Here is a 21,051-nt window from a genome sequence, read left to right as displayed (position 1 = left end):
GTGCAAATTGTCCGTGAAATTCACTGGCGACCCGACCTCGATGATAACCGGCTGATTATTGCCGACAGTTTATTTCCGGTCATAAACGATGCACCGGTTTCGTCGACGGTTGCATAGAGAATTTTCCAAAGAGGAGATGCACCTTTCGAGCGTGTCGAAAATAGTCCGCGTCCATCGGTTTATTTTCAAGGCGTCTTTTATGTACCGCGGTGATTCACACCTACAACGGATATCGGTTTTCCCTTTTTCATCCGTTTGCAGCTTGTTTGTACGCGCTAGCGTTGGTCGTATAAATTCTTAACGCGCACCGGTCTGCCTTCTATCAGGCATCAAGCGTATTTTCGGCGCTATCTCACGAAGACGACAGTTTCGTCTCTCGTTGGCGCGAGAGAGAGACCGCCACGAGGGCTTATTTTAACTTGGCGTTTCCTCCGTACGATTTTTCGAGCTCCGGGCTTTCTCTGGCTGGTCGTGCCGACCGTGCTCCGATCCTAAAAGGTCCCTCCGACGCTCCGCCGTCGTACGATCTTTTATCCCTTCGTTAAATCTCGTCCCTTGCTCTCTAACTAAGTTACGCGTCCTCTTTTCACGTCGGCGATAAATCGCGAGGGACTACGATCCCGTGAAATTTTCTTTCGAACGAGTTTCGCGATAAAACGTACGCAGTTTCCGGTACCTATTGTTTTTCGAGCATGATTTCGACCACGAGAGAACTGCCACCCCGGAACGAACGTGGCAAAAGACTACTTCCGGTGAAAGCGGATTCCAACCGTGGTGTTTACTTGTTGTTCGCGCGAGCAACGAGATAACTCGTATCTGAAAGATATGCCTCTTCGGTGTGTAATAATGATAATTTCACTCTAGCGTCGATATAAGGTAAATGTACTAATAACTGGCCAACCAAAGATACCAGGACGGTTTTTTAAACGGCGATTAAATAATATAAATTGGCGAAAATAGTGTTCCTACTTCTTCGTATATCTTGGCGTGCTGTTCGATGATCTACGCCGACCTTGGTTGCTCGCGAAACTGCCGGAGGAGTTTTCGCCTGAATTGGTTGATCGCGTGCACTCTGGTACCGAAATCGAGATTCGGTGGACAGGGAGCAGGTAAAGAGAAGTCTCGAACAGAGCAAGAGCTTTTGTTGCGTAGGCCCTTTCTTGCCCTTCCAGCTTGACAGGTTACCGTAGTCGTACAGGTGCACGTTCACCGCCTTCGAACACGGTCGTCTCGTAACCGGTGGTAAAGCCCTACGTAAATATACCGGGTGTCCCTGGTACCAGTTCCCTTACCCATGAATATTCTAAATTCAGTACGACGACGTTGTTTCGGTGTAATTTTTCCTGCCTCTGGTCATCGTGGTCGCTTAAAATGAAATTCCAACTACTCGAATTGTTTCCCAAAATCGTGTTCAGTATCGATACTTTGAGTTATGGACACTAGCCATCACACTGTACGTCAGTAAAGTTCTGAAGAAACGTAAACATAAACGTTGAAATTTATATTCCGTCGCCGCGTGTTCTTCTAACGCTAACGCTTCTAACTTTGAAATCTAACCCAGGCGCGAAATATAAGGAGAAGAAAAGCACGTGGCTCTTTGCTCGCATAATTAACGTTCGTCGGGCGAACAGGTGCGTGTACGCGAAAGAAGTCTAAGACTCCGAAGTACCGTACATCAGTAACTCGATGACAAGACTACATTCTTCTTGCGTTGCTTCCACGAAATCGATGGAGACCCTACAGAGCGTTGTGCGCGGTAGGAAGCCGATCGTCTCCGCGATACCGAAAATGCACTCTTAATTAACGAATTCTTACGACATAACCCCTCTCAGATTAAGTAAAAATCAGGCAGAAAGATCGCTCGAGATCGAAAGTCGCGACGTGCCCGAGGGGTTAATCTACCCCCTAAACCAAGGGACAAAGCCCCAGAATCACTAACCCTCTCAACATACTCCGTATCATCGAGAAAGGGTACTCGAACGACCCAATCTTGACTCCAAGCTTGCATAAGGACGTTTTCTCTTCTTTTCTATTGGCTCGAGTCCGTGATATTAATTGCCAGGCGGTTCCCGTGATTTTTACCCTACCTAGTGCGTAGCTCACGAGCGTAGAAAATCGCCGACACGACTAGAAGAAAGGTGACAGGCCCGCAGGTGCCGATGTTTATAGTCGGTTGCGACACGTATCGTTCTGTAGGAGTCTGGACGACAAGGTAGGAGGAAGAAAAACGCCAAGAGATCCGAGTGGCGAGAGCAGGACCGAGAGCAATGACGAGTGCTCGCGTGGGCACGCACGGACACCGTCTCGCCCGCGGATTTTTACCTTTTATCCGATCGACGATCGCGTCTTCCACGGAGGCGTAAAGTCCCCGCGAACGTGCGACTTACTCGACGAAAGAGCGAAAGAGAGAGAGAGAGCCACTTAACTCGAATTATCTGCTCGGCTTACGTGTACGGGCTCGGATTACGCTTCGTAATTTTATATTCCGGCTACCTAGCACGGATCAGCGTTCGGAGCACGGCTTTGTTACGAAATTGCGTCTGTCCCCTGGTGGAGAAAAGGCACGCCATCCTGAACCGCGCTACCTCCAATTAAATTTAACGTAAGCGCGAACCGATCACCTTCCCGCAAAGATCAGAGGTTGAAGTTTGCTCACGACTCTGGCTGGAATTATTCTCAGCTCGTTATCGAAACGTTGCGCAATCCTCTTTAATCGGTACGCGTTCATTTCTGGTCTCATCGCGTCGACTCGGACTACGCGGACGAAACGACGTTTAAATGTCAGAAAGGACGAAACGTTCGGGAGATATTACGATCGGACGAGTTTCGGTGAGGCTGTTCCTTGGCCGAATTCTCCGGCTCTCGCGGCCTCGTCCTCGATACCGGTCATTTCTCTCTTCTCGCTCGCGGTTACCAGGTGCAGAAGAATCGAAGGCACTTATTGTAGTGCACCCGGGGACCGTTTCGCCATTTGGAGGCAAGGTCGGCGTTACGGTACTCGGACGAGGCGTGCGAGGTTCTTTTACCTTGGAAAGCCTTCCTTCGCACGACCGACCAGCCACCTTCGTGCCGTTAACACGACGCCGACGATTATTGCCGTATATCACTCTTGATCGATCATCCTACACCGCTATCTTATACGTGTATCTGGAACCAGGTTACCGCCTCGTTATCCCAGTATCCTGAATACCGTACAATCAGCGGTTACGGTGTCGAAATCATCGCGTATAGAATGTTAATTAGTCCATCGATGCGCCGGTGCTTCATTTTCTAACGCCAGAACTCGCTTAAAATAGACATTTCTTTCGACCCTCCCCAAACGAAACGACACAGGACCCCTTCGTTCGATCCATTTACTCCCAAATTATTCTCGAACCATATCGTTCTTCTCATGCTCGATGGAAATTAACATAATCTGCGTTTGTCGAACTAGCGATTTTCAACAATTCTTCGCCATTGTTTGATACTCGAACCTCGGAATAATTTTCATATTTTGTTAAGAGCGGTGATACGATATCTACTTATTATCTAATATATTTGCTTTCAGACAGACATATCCGACGATGGCAATAAAGGATATGGATACCCTGCATATTTTCTACGACGTCTCCCCGATAAGATATTATCGCGCGTACTTGCAAGGATTACGATAGTGATCCACGCATAGCTGCGTGCAAACACAAGTTTCGATCCGTGAGAGATACAGGAAAATTGAAGTCAACGAGACGTAACGTCCGACTCGACATCTGGCACTGCGCTTTTTTCATTTCGCTATCGTATCTTTGGTCACCGAGTTTCACCGGTCCCGTTGCCGAGATATTTCTTAACCGCGGCACGTCCCGGAGCAAAGTTTAATCTATTGGGTCACTACTGTGTGCTGTATCCGCGTCTCTGAAACGTGTCCTCGCGAAAATAAGCCTCGCAGCTTATCGTTCTCGCTCGTTCGACTCGCGGTATCTCCTAACAGCGACCAAGGTATCGCTTTGATCTCCGCGACGAGACTTGCCCCGAGGCATGTCTCGCGACAAGCGATGGGTTCGAGATCGTTTCGAATAATTTTGCCCAGAGTCCCCTTAAGGGAGCGCGAAGGATTCATCGAAGCTCAGGGGTCACGATAATCCTATTTGCTCAGGGTATGGGATTCGTGGCGATACTCCCGGGGCAAAATCTAGTCCTTTCTCGGAAGGAACTTAAGAAGATTAGCCACCACTCTCGTTCCACGCTGAATTATAGGTTGCACCGTTGAAATCCTGCGCCTCCGGACCGACTAATTCCCAATTTAAATGCGCACCGAGATCGTACGGATATCGTAAACGCGTTCCCGCGCGAGTATCTTCGACTGCCTCTAGCCTCCCGACGCGATAACCCTTCGATTTAGCCTTGATGTTGCCGCGAACGTTGTACGATTATCCGGTGGTCGCAGGAAGAGAATGATAATTGACTCCGAACATTATCGATCATCTTCCAACCTTTAAGTAGGTGTGCTAATAAGTTACAAGCCTCTGTACACGATACCTGCCGGCAATAAGTCTCGCCCGTTGCCGATAATCATCGGTCGCGCTAATTGAGAAACGTTTACGGACAATTTGTACAACTTGTTCCACCTGGTTGACAGTGGAGCTGAAATCGTGCGAGTTTTTCATCTTCCTGGTAGAAATCTCCGTCTGTAGATCCTTCCATCCATTCTCGAATGGCTACTAATGAAAGTCAGCCGTTGTTTCAAACAAAAGCGTGGCCCTGTCCGAAAGTATATTATTTTACGCTCGACGAATGAGTAAAGAGCTTAGGAACGACGCCACTCGAGATGCTGCGACCGAGAGACGCCTCTCGAGCGCGAAGGGCTAATAGAAATTTCCACGTTGCTTTTACAAATAGCAGTTGTCGAAGGGAGTGATTCGAGGCAACGCGTACGCCGCGCGACGATTTATCGCGGCTCGTTTGCGGTAGTTTCCATCTTGGCGCGGGTTTCTTTTCGGTTATCCTTTTTCCTGGATTCGGTGAGTCACGGTCGACTGCCGTACGCTCGCTTTACGCCCAGTTTTAAGTTACACGATGCCTCGCCGGGCCCTTACGAACCGAGATCAACGCGTTTCTCTCAGATATGAATAATTCCCCGGGGTGCGCGAGCGCGAGCAGTCAGTTTTTAGCATTTCACAGTCCGGCGAACGTGCTCGACGGGTTTTGTAATTGGCGGGGTGAATCATCCGCGTGCGCGCGCGCGAGAGAGAGAAGAGTCCTTTTAAATAAATTGAGAACGAAGGATGCGGCTGCTGCGTCGTCGACGACTAATTAGACGAGAAACGTAGACGACCGTCGAACGAGCGCCGCTCGAAACGGATAATTGCGTCCGATGTAAAACAATTTCCCGCGACAAGAGCGTTTCGGTGGCTTCCGTTTTACACGTCCTGTCGCGAACCACCCTTGACTCGTAAACGAGAACACCGGTTACGGGTTTGCGTCTCTTATCCTTTTAAGAAGACCCGGGAGGAAGACTTTAAACGACGGAGTGGAAAATAATTCAAAGCTAACGATCAAGTTCCGTCCTCTCGCTTCGCAGATTCTCCTTCCGTTCGCGATTCGTCCTCTTCGGCAAACTCGCTGAATAATGTAGTCGAACCTGCATCCGTACCGACTGTTATAAGGCTGTAAATCGCGACGAAAGTTTTGCAAGTTCAATAGTACGGTCGATGGTTGCGGGCCGCGTCTACCCGTGATACGATTTTCGACTGAGTCCGCCCGCCAGCCAGTTGGCGACGTTCCAACGACAGGAACACAAAAAAGTTGAGCCAGCACTGACTCACCGGACAGCTGTTGATTCACGAGTATTTGCCGTCTTTCGGAATGCTGACTGAAACTGCATCGACGCTTTTCCCGAATCGTCCGTGGCAATTGACGAGAGACAAAACATATCGTATGCGTTTTGCACGACTTGAGAAATTAGTTAGACAATAGGGAGAAACCTTACGTTGACTTTATCGCGCAGGTCACCGAAAGGGTGTCTTTGAAATAACCGGAGGTCAAGGTTTATCACACCGAAAAGGGTAGAAGTATCTAAAAAAGAAATAACTTTGGAACTGCCCATGGTCCGTGTCCCCTCGGATAAGATAACCGGTTCGATATTATTTGGCATCTGGTATCGAAGTGAATGGGTTCCAAGCAGCGATACCGCGGCGTAACTCAAGTTATTCCTGCTTATCTTTATCGATTTCGTTACGTGTTCTCAAAAAGGCGCTGGTAATGGTATTCCAAAGGTGTCGAAAGCCAAGAGTCGGTCGTTTGAAACAAGTAGACGAAGCATACGTCGAAGAATTCTTCTCGTCGGTGGAAACGGACCGAAACCTTGACTGAGTGACTTTATTATTGTGATTTAACGGCACGAAGGACGAGCCTTATAAGGCTTCGAGACGGTTCAACGAATTCGTGACGATCGAGAATGGACTCATACCCACGCGATCCAGGATGGAACATTCCGCGCTTGAAATAGTTCACGAGCAGAGAGTTTCGTTTCCAAATTTGTTACCTCGCAACTTTTCCGTCTCGGTAAACTTTCGCCTTGCCTGGGCGTTCGAAAGACCTCGTCCGTCAGGGCACACCTCGAAGACCTACTTCAAGGTCGCTCCCTTTCGACACAGAGATCGTCGAAGGAAATTTCCTCGATAGATAACCACGGGTGCGACACGGACGATGTCGAGACCAAACAGCCGCACCCCTGTTAGGCTACTCGCGAAGCCCAACGTTTGAGAAAATGGCCCGTCCAACTTCCCACCGCGTAACACTGATGTCACTTCTATCGTGGACACGGAATACATATTTATATTCGACGTTTCCGCGGGCGTTCCGCGAATCAAATTAGTAATCTGTTATTAGAATGAGAGTCATCGGGATTCAGGGACGGAACAAGAGCATCCATCAGAATTCCCATCAACTACAGTTTTTTCCGTCGATTCTCTAACGATGCTCCCACGCGCGCTGGCACAGGCCTGTTTAATTCATTTCGTTTGTTTGGTAAGCTGTATTAGCGGATATATTGCTGTACTCGGAACGTGCGAGATAGTAAATCTTAGAATATTGTTGACAACGATACCGGGCCCTATCGGCTATTAAACTATCGCGAAGGTTGTTCTTCGTAGAGTAATCTCGCGGAGATTAGCGGGAAAAGCATCGGTGGATGCAATCGGAGCACGTCGCTTGGCCGGTTTTAAACGACAATGTATATGCGATGTGCGAGCACGGTTGACGTTAAAATTATAACTAATTTCCCTTGTCGGTCCGGTTAGCCAATCATGACGCTTCGCTCGAAGAAGACAGGGTCAATTGCCACTTTGGATCCTGCGATTAACACGCCCTGCGTAACGATCAAACGGATCGTTCTGCTCCGTTTTGTGACAGCCTCGAAACTTATCGGAATGCACTACCGTAACGTCCATAGGGTCCAGATAATGAACAATTTCGGAGCACCCGTTGTCTCGGCTCATTATCTCGACTTTTTGTTGGGTCCGTTCGATGTTGAAACTCTTTCGAACTGTGTGTCTTCGGTCGAAAGGAATTCCAAGGTTCTTGACAAATTCTGACGTTCTTACGAAACACGGGCTTGACGAGCAGCTGTTTTTTTATTTGCCGCGTATGTTAACTTCCAAGAACACGTGCATCGGGCTCGATGATCAACGATTCCGGTGATCGAGTCTTTCGATCGATGGAACGTATTATGTAATTACTGACGAAGCATCGCGAATGCCATTTGCCACGGTGCAAGCGTTCCACGTTAAGCCTATTACAATGTACAATGCAATTAAGTTCGAGGACAAGTCTTAAATACGTGTGTTTACAAAATAAGAACTGGCGAACGTGGCTTCCAAATCGACCGTCATTCTCGACCAGCTATTTTTATCCATTCCATAATTACTCCAGCCACCCTGGCGGTGCTTACAGAAGTAACGCAGCCACTCGTAATCCGTCACTTCCCTTCGAATATCTGCCGACGCGGTTATACGGTCGTTGTCGTGACTCGGCCAGAAGAGGCCACCGGATTCCCCTATACACCTCCGTCTCGTCGATCGTCGAAGGAAAGACGCGAAATGTCAGACGAAACTACGCACGCCCCGTCTCTTCCTCGTGGATCTATATAAGGCGAGCTTTCTCCGAGTCGTTTACGAAGTCGTGACGGCGATTTCCAAGCGACGAGAACAATGCGCTAAAAACGACGACGGATCGCAGCTCGTTTTAAATCGTAATTACGCGCGGACGGAAAGCTGCTCGAGCGATCGTTGATTGGCTCGAGGCCGCGGCGCGCGCAATTTGCAAAATGGAGTACTTGGGCGCGTGGGTTGCGAATTGTTCCAAAAGCCACGGATACGAAAAGTTGATCTTTCTCGCGAGGCCAGTCGAACAAACGCGTTATTGCAACAAATGAAATTGCAAATAGAAATTTTTCTACTGGAAAGAGGTTCTATTGTGTTTCTCGGACCGAATTGGAACGGTCTACCTGCGACAAACGGGCTATGCAGGTGTTTGAGAGAATTGGGTACGCTTCGCGGACTTCCAAGAATTAGATATCGGCTTTAGGGTTTTTGGAAGACAGCCACGTTCGGAGCCGTCGTTTAAACGAACCCGGTTGCACGGGCTACTGGAAATACCGCAGTCGTAATCGACGGAAACATTGTTCGAAGCTGTAATTCGCTCGTACTATTTTAAATTTATTCACGTAAACGAACTGCTTCCACCGCGGCAATAAACGGTGATTTAATAGGAGCCTCGTTCCGCTCGCTTCGTCTTCCGTGCGCTTCGAGCGAAACACGCGAAACTCTATATCGATCTTCCCGACGCTGTAAGTCGACTCTCGATCGACCATGGTCCGTGCAATTATGACTGATGTGTTCTCCATTGCACGTATTACGACCGACATTCGATACCCGGCCAAACATATCGAAGCCACGGGAGTCGCATACCGTCGCGGCACGTATTTACTCGCCCCAGGACCGTACAATTTCTTTTAGTGGCCCCTTTCCGTTACTCTATCTTCGGGAGAGTTCATTCTTTGCGGTCGCATGTCGCAGCGAATTCTACGTCGAACGTGTCTCGTATTAAATAATATCAATCTCCGTCGTTTCGTGGTTCGTAATATCGAAGCTCGAAAGACTAAAACGAACGGTCGTTGCAGAATTGATCTTGAGCTCCCCGAACCAAGATGCAGGAAAACAGAGGCAGAGCGTGCCCTTTTATCACAAAGGTTTTCGCATACACGAGCACGCGTGCGTTTCTCCAATAGGAGCGCGGTTCTCGTTAGTCCCAGCGAACGTTTCGCAATACGGGGCGCATAATTGACTGGCGAATCGTTTGAATGAGACCACTGTGCTGCTTTTTGAAGCTCTTGGACTCCTTGGGCGCGGCTCGCGATCGACTACGTTTGAATCTATATATGTAGATGGGGAAAAAATGCACACGACTAGGGAGTCACGTGCACTCCTCTCGATCGACTTTGCTTGACCTGGCGGGTCCACATGAACGGATCTTTGTCCGTGCTTCCACGGCAACGATGCTGCGCTATAAATATACAGAGTGACCCAAAATTGGTGGTACAAATAGGGCCAAGGAGATCCTATGGCTCGAAATAAGACGAAGTAAATAATAGCGATGACTTCGAAGAAAGATAAACAGAGTACTGTCGGTATATTAATATTCTCGTCTTATTACGTAGAATCCCCTTGATTTTATTTCTACCACCAATGTTTGGTCGCCCTGTATCTACCTATGTGGTCAGTTGTTATCGTTACCGGAGCAGAGATCGCAAATCGAATATCGTGATCGATGCCGAGCGTTGCGACACTCGACGTTGGTAACGTTCCGCTCGGCGTTGCTTGCTCGTGCGAGACGAAATTTCAATTTCTTTGATCTGCTTTTCTCTATATACCACCTATATCAGCGATAACTATTATTTAGAAGTTTCATAGAAAGCACTCGGCAATGAACATGCTGCTGATAATCCTTTAGAGGATCAGCGGCGCAATAAAATGAAATCTCTTTGATCCCTCGTCGAGACTCGGCAACGAGTACGTCGACACGTAGTCGATTATTCGACCATGGGACCAAATTGACCGAAATATTATATGCACCCGGCCAAATCCCATTAATGGCAGGAAGAACGGTGATTCACGCACACGCAGTCCCATCTCTCACCCTACTCGTTGCATGTCTCTGTCGCTTGTCATGGGTTTTGCCGCGGAATCGCATTAACGTGCTCTTTATCGACTAAATCGCATTCGATGTTAAGCCGCCTTGATGCAGGAGCTCGCGTCCTCGTCTTTTCTGAACACCTACGAGGGCAAACGCGTATCTCGCCGTGAACTTCGGCACCGCTCCCGTTTTCAACGCGGACGCGCAAAAGCGTCGGATGACTCAAACGTCCGCGATTTCACGCAGCATCCGTGTGGTGTGTGCACGTGTGCACGTGTTCACGGATGCACGCACGCCTACCTGCGGACGGGAGCAGCTCGAACCTACGTAAAACGAAAGCACCGTCGCGGGGAAAGGCGGGCAAACGCGAAAGAGGAAGAGACAATGGCACATTGTGCATCGTCCGGCAGGAACACGCCGGCTCGGTGCACGCACCGCATCCGTTTCTGATCTGCTACACGCGAGAACGTGCGTGTACGTACGCTCCGCGGGAGTTTAAACATAGCCCGTGACGTCAATGATGCTTGCGATCCCATCAAGCTTGCGAGTTTCGTAACATTTTCGATCGTTCGTAGACCGATGCCCAGAAACCTCCGCTCTCCTTCGGGAATTACTCCACTCCCTCGCTTTATGTTTGCCTCTTTGTCCCCCGATATTGTTCCCAGAGTCATCCCCCCGATTCCAGTGCTAGGAAAGAGGGATATTTGGTTGACAATGGGTTAACCCTTCGTATGCAACCCGAGTCGCGGAGGGCACTGCCAAATTCTCGTTCTTCCGTTATAGTTTTAAACAATCCCTTGACCTTGATCATTTTCCACGAAACCGTGTGCAGGTTTCGCCTCCTGGTCGTCGGGGACCTTTTTTTGGCGCGTGAGTCAGGCTCGCGTCGATAACGACGCTCCCCTCGGTTTCGTTGTGCGCTCCGAAGAAGTTTATCAATCCGGGGGGCAATGTGTACGTCGTGCATAAGAGTAATCGACCTTTCGCATGAATGGCATCATTGACATACTCGCGGGAAACTTTCCTCCGTAAGAAGAGCGCTCGGTTATGCAATTCACGCGCTTTGTCGCGGCGGACAAAGCGTGTAGCTGCGCAAACAGCGCGTGAAAATGTCCTCGTGACGCGTGAGCTTTTACAAAATCGTCGTCTCGACCGCGAAACAATCTAGGGTTTTTTCACCGGGAACGAATCGGCGGATTTCTTTGCTTCGTCACCTTTCGAGGGAGGGAAGAACAGGTGTAACGAAAATCTGCGGAGGTCGTAATTCTATCGGAGGATAGCATCTGGCCGCCATAAAAGGAGTAATGCAATTCCGCGCGGCGGAGAATCAGTGGTCGAGAGAGCACTTTGTATCGCGAGACGTGAAGCAATCTCGACGGTCGTTCGATTTGAATACGACTGGCGGCCGCGTGACACTACGGAGACGACCTTGCAGCTTTGGGTACCGTACACGGACGAGGTGCACTTGCAAATGGCGGATCTTTCTCCGATTTACCGAAAAGTTATATCTTGCATCGTAAAACGTGCATCCGAGCAAGCATCTTCCTTGAGAATACTTTATTACGTGAAAACGGCAACGGGTCGTCGAGATCGAGGCCTCGACCTTGGCACGGATAACGCTAAAAAATGTTGCGCGCCTTGGACCGAGATCTAACAACATCAAAACCTCGTCGCGAGGAACTTTGCATACGTTGATTTTAATCGTCTCCGTGTTTCGTGCTGGAACATCCACGGTGGGTTGCCTTTAGCGAGACACCTATTCACCATTCTCGAATGCTTACTGTTTTCGCAACGGAAGTAAGTAGCATTTCCCATTGAAAGAGGTTTCCGCGCGCGAAGCTACCGTTTCCACGATGGGGGCGGCGCCGACACCGCCGGAACAAAGTTTCTCTGTGCATTCGCAATTTCGGTGAGTGCATAGTCGTGTAGTCATACGCCGCGATCGAGTCCGGCACGGGATGCACGTTGCATTCCTAGCGTCTTGGCAAACAGCCCAAGTGCATACCTGGATTACGGCCGTTGATTTCGTTCGTTTTTTTCCGTCCCCCTTTCTCCCACAATCTCACCGTTTATCTCCACGCTGATACAAAGCGCGCCAAGTCGTTGCACCCTCGACGTTCTTTATGATTCGACTCCTTTCTCCGCCGTCGAAGGTACACGAGCCATCGCAGATATTATTCTAATGCTTATTAACAGTTCCACAATGCCCTGTGCAAGGGCTAAACAAGGGCTGTAGGCGTACACGTATAAATAGTGAATAAATTTCTACATACTTCGCAGTAAAAATGCCTGCATATTGTTTCTTTCGATAACTTGGGTCGCTCGCGAAAGATAACGTGCCATCTTTTAACGTCTTCGGGCGATCTCTCGAAAAGTTATCAGCTTGTATCAATATTATGCTCCGCGTGTATCGCGAGCAGCTCGTTTTTATCTCGCCGAATTCTTTTCAGCGACAACGCTGACGCCCTCGCTGAACACACGCGCGATATCGTTTCGTCGCGGTTAGCCTCGCCAATTAGCATGGCCGTGCATGAACGTATTCGAAGCTATCCCACCGTCTGCTCGTCGATTTTTAAGCATCGAGGAGGGAACGAGAAACAATGGCGAACCGATTACCATCGGGAGATCGTATCTCGGTTATTTTGCAAAATAATTAGCGGCGTGTATCTGGTGTAACGATCAACGGGGGACAAATGCAAACAGCAGGAAGGGACGTGTAGATTCTGTTAGTCGGATCGAACCCTAGGCATCCATATTCATACACAAAGTCCGAGCGTGTTGCGCGCGTCGACGCGTATGCAGGACCTGTCTGCCTATGCGAGCAGTTAACGCGTAGGCGAAACTCGACTCTTGGCTTCCATTCACTCGAACGCCTTCCTGTCCATTCATGGTGTTTAGTATGTAGTATGTCGACTCTTGTCACGCATACCGCTTCATAACTTGATAGATTAGAACCCGAATTGGCTTCCACTGGCTCTGCCTTGTCTCTGGAAGGCCGACAAGGGATCGATAGCCGCGATAATGCTCGCAAAAACGGGCAGGACACGCGGTTCGTCTTCGCTACGGTTTAGCAACCGAGCAGCGTTCGATCGAACGATCCAAAGGGGAAACTATCGATCCGCGCATATTTATCGGTAGCGTTTTTAACGCTATTTCTAGCGTCCCGGCTCGGACCGTTGCCGCGTACAAAGCCCATTATATGAAATTATCGAAAGAACATTATGCGTTTGCGTATTTATAGAGAATGATAATTAAGTACTTTTACCGTGAAAAAAGGTCTGAATGGCGTATGAAAGGCTAACGACTGACAGTGATACATAGCGAAGACAAGGAGGGTAATAATAGCCGATAAGTCACTCGAGTGTACCAGTCGATCGGCGCGATGTCTGTGCGTTGCATCACACCGAGATCCGCGTCCATGCCCGTAAATTGCGATTTTCTCGGCTCCTCCGATCCCTTCGATCGTTTATTATTCTCTCGTGCGTGTCCGCGCGACGCGTGTCGACGCTGCCCCGGCGTCCATTTATGATTTACCGCGATTGATAACGGTTACGGATCGCTTATTAAATCCTCCCTGCGCCCTTACGTTTCCTCGATACTAAATGTCTCGTTCGAGCTACGGGGAAACTCTTCGCGCGATACGAACCGAATGTAAATTCATCCTGATTCAGTTCCGCGGTTATCTGCGCAGTGATTCGCCTCGTTAGTGAATTCGCTGCACGCGTATCTCCGTTGCAACACGTATCTCTGTTGTAACGCGCAAAAAGATATGCAATGACATATGCACGTATGATTCATAAAAAAATCTAGGTGATGCAGGCGGGGAAATATTGATGTATCGGTTCCATGGCTAGGAATCTGACGTAGGTTCGCGACGCTCGGGTTCCGTTTCAGCGGCGAAAAATTAATGAACCGAGGGGCAGGAGTATTAAACATTCCTCGCGGCCGGTGACACGCAGCGAGCACTTAACATAGTCGCTACACGCGTTTGAGCGGATCGTCGCGGCAGTAAGAAGCGCGTGGCTCGTGTATGAAAGGGATCCATTCATTGCGATAGAAGTTCTACGTGTAGAAGAATGCTAACGAGATTGTATAATTGCTTCGGGCGTGATATTATTAATGCGAGTTTACACGAGGGGCCCGGCAACCGACGACCGACGCGATCGCAAATGCAACGAGCGTCCGAGGGAAAAATACGGAATCGCGGGACGTCGACGTTTCCGGAAGCGGTTGATCGACGCTCGGTATCTCCGCTCGACCATTCCGCTGTTGTAGCTCGTATCGAACCTTGTACTTTACACTTAGAAAGAAACTCTATGCGCGTAGAGTCCACGGTAACGGACGTTTGTACCGATGTGCATCGTGAATTCATAAATTGATTTCATCCGTGAACTAAATCTCGGTGCAGATTGCGTAGCTCGCGAGGCGCGTCTAATAAAATTCTTCTATCGTAACGATAACGGGGAACCTTTGACCAGACATGTTTCTCGTCGCGTCTAGTGGCTAATTTGGACACGGTTCGCGAGTTTCGAGTCGTGTTCTCTCGTCGGTTGGCGGACGAACAAGTAGCTGGTTGTGCCGCCCCGGAAGAAAAGAAAACGACCCACCGAAGAAAACGGGCGATTGTCTCGTCGGTGGTCGCGCGGCTGGTGGATTCGCTTTCCGCTTTCCGCTGCACCGGAAGCGGCGTAACAGGGAAAGGGGAGTGCTGACGTCAGCGGAAGTCGATGATACTCGCGAGTGTGCAGAGTTAAGGATGCGCAACGACGATAAGACGACCGGAATCCTTGCTAAACGTGCACGTCAGATACCGGAGGAACCGTCATCGGGCTTCCTCTCGGACGATTTTCGTCCGAGCAGCGGAAGCCGCAATCTCCGCAGCCGCGCGAGATTTAATACGCGAACAATTCCGGGCCCCGCGAGTCGTACGCGGCATTTTTACCGCGACTATTATTCATGGAATGCCCGATACGGGTGTCGTAAAGCGCGTCTGACATTCTTGTAGCTCGCCTGGGAGCGAGTCGACCGCGCCGGATCGCTCGTAAACTTTTGCGTAAAGTCCGCGAGACGATAACTTTTTCAAAGGGTAACGGCGAACAACGTTGCGGGGGATGCCTATCGCGATAGCCGAGCTTCCATAAAATCTGTCCCCTCCGCGGAGGGACTGTGTTTCGGCAGAAAATAAAGCACCAGGCCGCCCTCGCGCTGCTTTTCCTCTCGATCGATCCGGCCGCTGAACTCCTCCCACGTTGTTCCGATATTCGCGTGGAATCGCGCACACACAGCGAGACACACGCAGTTTCTGTCTGCCAGCCAACCCTCGCGACGGGAAAAAATTACTAGTCGTCCGTGGCCGGTCGTTCGATTCCGCGGCCGTTTCTTGGATCGATCCGGAGAACGGCCGGTGGCGAAGACAAATTACTCCAGCAGTTGAATTGCCGGGAACGCGGCAAGAACCAACGACCCCACTACCGCCAATATACACCAGAGATAGTTAATGCGTCCAGAGACTATATATTTCCTCTCCTCGCTGTCTGAGAAAACCAGACCTTCGGCGCTCGTGTGAAATTAACATCGCGGGCGACGCAGCGCGTGCTACCGCCGTTAGCTTTTTAAAACAATCGTCGGAATTTATCGCAATCGAAAGTACTCGCGCACCGGTCAGATAATACGGCGAACAGGGAAACCGATGTTCCGTATTGGCGAGCGGTTATCGCGGTCGAGCGATAATCGACACGCGGCGCATAACTCGTTTTAAATGTTTCGCGGGCCGCGGTAAACCGTGTAAAACATTTTCGTCGGGCTTGTATTTCGCGAGCTCGATTCGGCGACACGCACACAACCTCGGCCCGTATCTTCTTCCGCGAAGCGCGATTTTGCCGGCCATTGCGAAATGTAAATCCGTGGCGCCAGTTCGCGTCGCTGACGGCCGGTTGCGTCACTCGACGCATCGACGATTGTTTCTGTATTCTTTCGCTCCAAATTCGGACGCGGTTGCATTCTCTCGCGTTTGCAAGTACAGTGGGGAGGGAGGGGAGGGTCTATAGTTAGTAAACATATTACGAGGTCGAAATAGAACGCCATCTTTGCTGCTTTTATTCGCGTAATACAGTGGTGCCACGAACCGGAAGCACCGGAGGCATGTTGATTGCAGGGAATATATCAATCTGACGGTCGTTGGACGTTCATTCACGAGCGTCCAAGCGCCAGACGCGACCGGACATCGCGACGACGCATCGGATAGACCAATGATACTCGTCCAGAGGACGGATACCGCGAACGACTTAATTAGCCAGTCGACATACAGTGTACGAAACGTCGTGGATATCGAGTAACGAACGTATCCTTGGTTAGCAAAAACCAGGCAGTCCGAACGGGACTCGTTACTGTCTTTGTTAACAAGAACCGTGAAATGTGCACGCCGCATGATCGATGCACGACAGAGACATCGTTAAAGTATGCGCCGAAAGGATGCCACGATGTCGTAATTTGGAGCACCGTGCGACGCGGTCTTTCCGCCGCGTTTCAAGTGGCATTCGATGTCGAATTATCAGAGCAAAGCGACGCTTCCCGATGCGACCGAGTGCAACCAGTCGAGAACGGCAAAAAGCATATTCGCCGACAATAGCCCCAGGCGGGGAAACAATCGTGTGCATCCCCCTGTTCCTCGAGAATACCGAGGACGTTGCTCATAACGAAACAAAAAGAGAAGTAACGTGTCTCTCTCTCACGCTCGCGATACAGAACGTCGACGTCCCGGAAGTGCGAGCCGGTCGTTCCTCATTACCGCGCGCGTTTCCCGTGGAACAACTAATTGCGACCCTATTCCCTCCAGCGTGTTACCTTCGAATCGTTCCGCTTCTCGCCGGCTCTCTCGATATTTTCCGCTCGTATTCCTTTCCATTTACGCGAGCGGAAGCTGCGCGGCAGTAAATCGTGCGCTCGTAACGAGGACCCGCAGACAGAAATCGACCAAGAATGAAATCGATTAGTCCCTCGCGGTCGTCCACCCCCCTGGATTCTCGATCGACGACCTACGGAAAAACGAAACCACGAGAACGGGGGAATACGAACCGTGCGATAACGAGGGGGTGGTTTTGTAAGTACGGGGGTTGCAATATTCTCTCGTTTCGTCGTCGAGAGTCGGCTCGTTGGAAAAGAGACGCCGGCCAAGAATCACCATCGGGCTCCAATAATAGTTTTCTCCAGTCCGAGACCCTACTCCTGCTACAACTGCCTTTCGGTTCTCTATTAATACTGTCGCGTGACCTAGATTTTTTTGGGAGGGGGGGGGGAGAGGAAATGAGACGCCCAGACTATAAACCATAATTATCGCGATGACGCCATGTTCCTTCCTCTTGCGGTTGCAAGTGGACGAAGGTCGCCAGGATTTTATCAAGAATTTGATACGAACAGATACTCGTGTCTGACGATAAATTGGACAACGAGATGCGGAGGAAAGCGTGATCGTAGTTACTAACGCGGTAGGTATGCCAACTATGAAAAGCAACGGGTACGCCCTTGTGTTTTTTCGCGGAAGTGTTTGAGCAGCGTCGAGGATTCCACTCCGACGAATCGCGAGACGCGAGGTGACATCGCGTGGTCGAGTGACGTTTTCATCTCGCGTACCTCGCTGCTGACCTCTTCGGCACGTAATTTCCATAACTCGTCGGGACGAGTCGGGAAAAGATGGAATACAGGAACTGTGGAACTTATTATGTTACGCAACCGCTATCGAAACTCGTTACGCTACCCATCAAGACTTATCGAGACTTCTCGAGGGTTCTAATATACGATATTAATTGAAATTCCATCGCTACCTGTCCCTCTTCCGGTTCCTTTACTGCGTTTACCGTGGCGATCGGAAAAATACGAGTTTCTCGAACCTACCAGTCGAAATACGCTCCGGCGAGGAAGTCGTTTCGACTCCGCCGGAAGTTTAACGTTCTCGATCCTTTCCCCGGATCGGCCATCGATCGTGCACGACACCACTCGCATGACAATTCGCCGCGGATGGCCCATTGTGCCTCGAAAACTTGGCAGCGAAAGGATTGCTGCATTTCGAACGAATGATGGATAGAATCTGGCGGTGTCGTCTCCGTTTTCCATGGGAATAATCGCCTCGTCGAAGGAAACGCATTAATCTCGGCTACCCGGGGAACCGTCGAGGGCTGCGTTTACGGGTAGACGGGGGTGGAAAGCCGGACAGGGTCGTTGGTTGAAAATATTTCGTCCGCGATGGGCAACGATCCGTCTGGTCGACGAGCCGCTGCGGGGTCGTTGTTCTGACATTTATTGTGCTCCCTCTCGTTCTCTCTACTCCTCTCTGTCTCTCTCCATCTCTTTTTCTCTTGTTTCGTACGCGGCCTGCTCGCAGTATTCTTCTCTCTCGTAGCTCCGAACCGCTCCCTTCGCCTTCGTCATCTGTGTAATTGCGTGTGCGAGCGTCGTTCGCGAGATCATTGTCGCGATACTTTCGCCGTAGCTTCTTTCGCTTCGCCACGAAAAAGGATCTTGTTCGAAATCAAAGAAACCCCGTCCTTTTTACGGATTTATTTCAACCTTTGATTTCGGTTGTTACCAATTACCATTGTCAATTGCCCTCGACTCGTGAAAAGCTAGTGAAAAGTCAACGTTCTCTACCGCATCCTTTGCGGAGGAGTTCGTTTCGAAGGGTGAGTCCTTACAAAAGAGTCGGTGAATTGTGCGCGACGAGTCCCTTTGACCTTTCGTCTCTTGCAACGCGTCGCGTGGGTGGCCACGCATCTTTCGATTCGCGAGCGTGCTGTTCGCAATGACCCGATTCGCGTATTTCGAGGAAGCATAGCTTATTGTTACGCGCGTGGGAACCGTAGGAGGAAAGTGTAAGAAAATCGCACGACGAGAATCGGGACGCATTATGTGCAAATAACGCAAACGGGACCCAGCTTAGTCAAAGTAGAAAAGCCGGAAGTTTTAAAATAATGATTAAGATAATGAAAAACCTAATATAATATTACATGTCTCCTTACGTGTTTATAAACCGTTTCGTTATCAATGAAAGCTGAAATAAATTTTCAACGAGCTCGTAGAGTAAATTCATTTGATTAATTGGTCCGAACTCACGGTCGTAAATCAATGCTCGATCAGGACGGGGACGATTTAATTCCACCGTCGGAGCCCGTATGGATTCTTCGTTTAAAAAGTGGTTCGGTTCGTTAGACACGCCCGCATATATCTGGTCATGTTCGCGCGAAAGGCCAATGAAATCGATACGTCCCTGCAGCGTTATCTGGAGTTACTCTTCCCTATAAACTCGCCTTTTCGAGCTTTGCGTGGTTTTCCAGCGGCGTTTAGAACCCTTTGACGTCCTGCAATTTCCCTTCGAGCCGGTGTGTTTTGGCAAAATGTCATACAATGTTCGATCGCGTTCGCAATTTCGGTCGCTGCTGCCTTCGGATCCTCGCGACGCTATCGCGCGTCGATCTCTCGATACGTGCAGGATATCGAACGAAGGGAGTGCTAGGTCCTGACCCGATTCTATCCTCGCCAGGTGAACAAAGACAGGGGCCACCCACACTTAGAAAATTCCAATGCAATCTTTGCTAGCATCGGCATCGAGCCCGCGGCTACTGTGCGTCGGCTAATTTGCTACCTCGCGTTCTTTGCGTTTCGCGCCCTCCCCGAAGAATGTGGGCTCGACTTATTACGTTGTTCGAAATGCCGTTTGACGCGGGAACGGGGAAATAGAAAATGGGTGTTACGGAGCGGGCGTCAAACGAAACGAAGACAGACAAGAACGCCTGTATCGCTCGCGGCGATCGGCATGCAACCGTTTCGAGCATTGTTGAACGAACGCGAACTCGGATGACCGAGATAGATACCTGGCAGGATCACGCGCTGGTATTTCTCAACAACTGAAAACACTCGTGTCGACGTTGACGATATGCAATCCGCGGGTTCGCCTTCCGCGTGATTAGTAGCGATCGTTTGTCACGCTCCGCTCCAACGACCGGTGACAATTTATTTAACAACTTCGTTTGGCCAAAAGGAGAGGAAGCAAGATGTGTTCAAATATCGATTGCGTCACGATGAATGGGGCGAGGTTTAACCATTCCTTTAGAATGATTTTCGAAGCATTGAATAGTTTTGAGGATGTCTGAAGGGGGAGTCTGATTTTCCAAGGGTCGACGAAACGATTCGACGGGGAAAAGAAGCGTCGAATGGATCGCGGGACGAAGAGGAATACACTTGAAAGTACGACGACGGTGCGTTTGCAACGGAAACAGTTACGGCCTTGACTCGTTAATTAAATTCAGCATACATATTCATTCATTCGCTCGGAGGAAGTCCATACAGGTAGCGTCATCGTTGTGCCACGCGTTGTTGCTTAGTTCCGTTCGGCGAAAGACCGACAGAGAGAAAACGAGCGTTGTACGCGTGTTGTGCGTCATCGTTCGCGGACACGTTTTCGCAAAGCGTCTTGTTACGATCGTTTTCTGCCCGACGGAGAAGGTACGCGGCCATATAGAACGGTTTCGTGTCGTTTGTCTAAAAACGGAGGACAATTCTATGGATGGGACCCTTTTATGGACGGAAAACGTTGCCCGCCGGTTGTTTCCCTTTCTTATCGGGTCAACAGTGTCCACCGTATTCCGAGAATAAAATCTAAAACTATCGATCTGGGAGCCAAGGGAACATTTTTAACCGAGCACCTGTTGCGCTCGCCGCGACGGATTTAACCATTTAACAGGAGATGACGAGTTAACCAAAAGGATAAATTTGATTTGCAAAAGGCTGGTGAGAAAAGTGACTCAAAAAAGGGGACAGCTCGGTCGCGATAGACGATACGCATCTGCGCGTGTACGAGCATCGCATGCGTAATTGCAAGCTGCGTACACG

At 49.8% G+C, this 21,051-nt stretch overlaps 2 protein-coding genes across 6 annotated transcripts in view; one reads left to right on the top strand and one right to left on the bottom strand.

Moving 5' to 3' along the window:
- Positions 1-21,051, bottom strand: part of LOC122399088 (JNK1/MAPK8-associated membrane protein) — a 760,891-nt gene that overhangs the window by 451,446 nt on the left and 288,394 nt on the right. The gene's annotated exons all lie outside the window — the stretch shown is intronic.
- LOC122399075 (unc-112-related protein-like) overlaps positions 1-21,051 on the top strand; it is a 35,141-nt gene that overhangs the window by 1,757 nt on the left and 12,333 nt on the right. The window lies entirely within an intron of this gene.

The sequence above is a fragment of the Colletes gigas genome, unplaced genomic scaffold, assembly GCF_013123115.1.
Source record: "Colletes gigas isolate AHSC1104 unplaced genomic scaffold, ASM1312311v1 Colletes_gigas_Sc00012, whole genome shotgun sequence".
Taxonomy (NCBI): Eukaryota; Metazoa; Arthropoda; class Insecta; order Hymenoptera; family Colletidae; genus Colletes; species Colletes gigas.
Note: the sequence above shows the minus strand (reverse complement) of the source record. Positions and strands in the feature narration are given on the sequence as shown.